The following is a 718-nucleotide window of genomic DNA, read 5'->3' as shown; positions in this document are numbered from 1 at the left end:
CACGGCCATATGAGTTGTCTTGGCCTCGACCAAACGAGTTTCGGTCTTGACTACCACGTCCATGCCATTTTCCACAACCACGGCCGTGTTGGCTATCACTCTGGACATGGTTTGAATCTTTCTTAGCCTCTACGGTCGCATGTGCCTCAGGTAATGGATTTGTTCCAGGAGGTCTCAATTCACTGTTTCTCATCAACAAATCATTGTTTTGCTTAGCGAGCAAGAGACAAGAGATCAGATTACCATAAGTTGTGAAACCATTCTCTCGGTACTGTTGTTGCAACAACACATTGCTTATGTGGAAGGTGGAAAAGGTTTTCTCATGCATATCCTTATCCATTATATCCTCACCACACAGTTTCAATTTTGAAACTATTTTAAATAGGGCTGAGTTATACTCATCCACGGACTTATAGTCCTGGATTCTGAGATTCCTCCAATCATACATAGCCTTTGGTAATAACACTGTTCTTTGGTGATCATATCTCATTTTCAACTCTGTCCAAAGGTCTAGAGGATTCTCAATAGTCAAATACTGATCTTTGAGACTCTCAATAAGATGATGGCGTATAATTAATATCGCATTGTATCTATCTTTCTCACTTGCATTATTGCCCTCGGTGATACATTCACCGAGTCCCTTGGATTTTAAGATGATCTTATCATCAAGTGCCTATTGCAAGTAATTATCTCCAGAGAGACTTAGGGCAGCAAAATC

This window comes from Brassica oleracea, chromosome C1 (genome assembly GCF_000695525.1).
Source record: "Brassica oleracea var. oleracea cultivar TO1000 chromosome C1, BOL, whole genome shotgun sequence".
NCBI classification, from domain to species: Eukaryota; Viridiplantae; Streptophyta; class Magnoliopsida; order Brassicales; family Brassicaceae; genus Brassica; species Brassica oleracea.
This window is presented reverse-complemented; position numbering follows the sequence as displayed.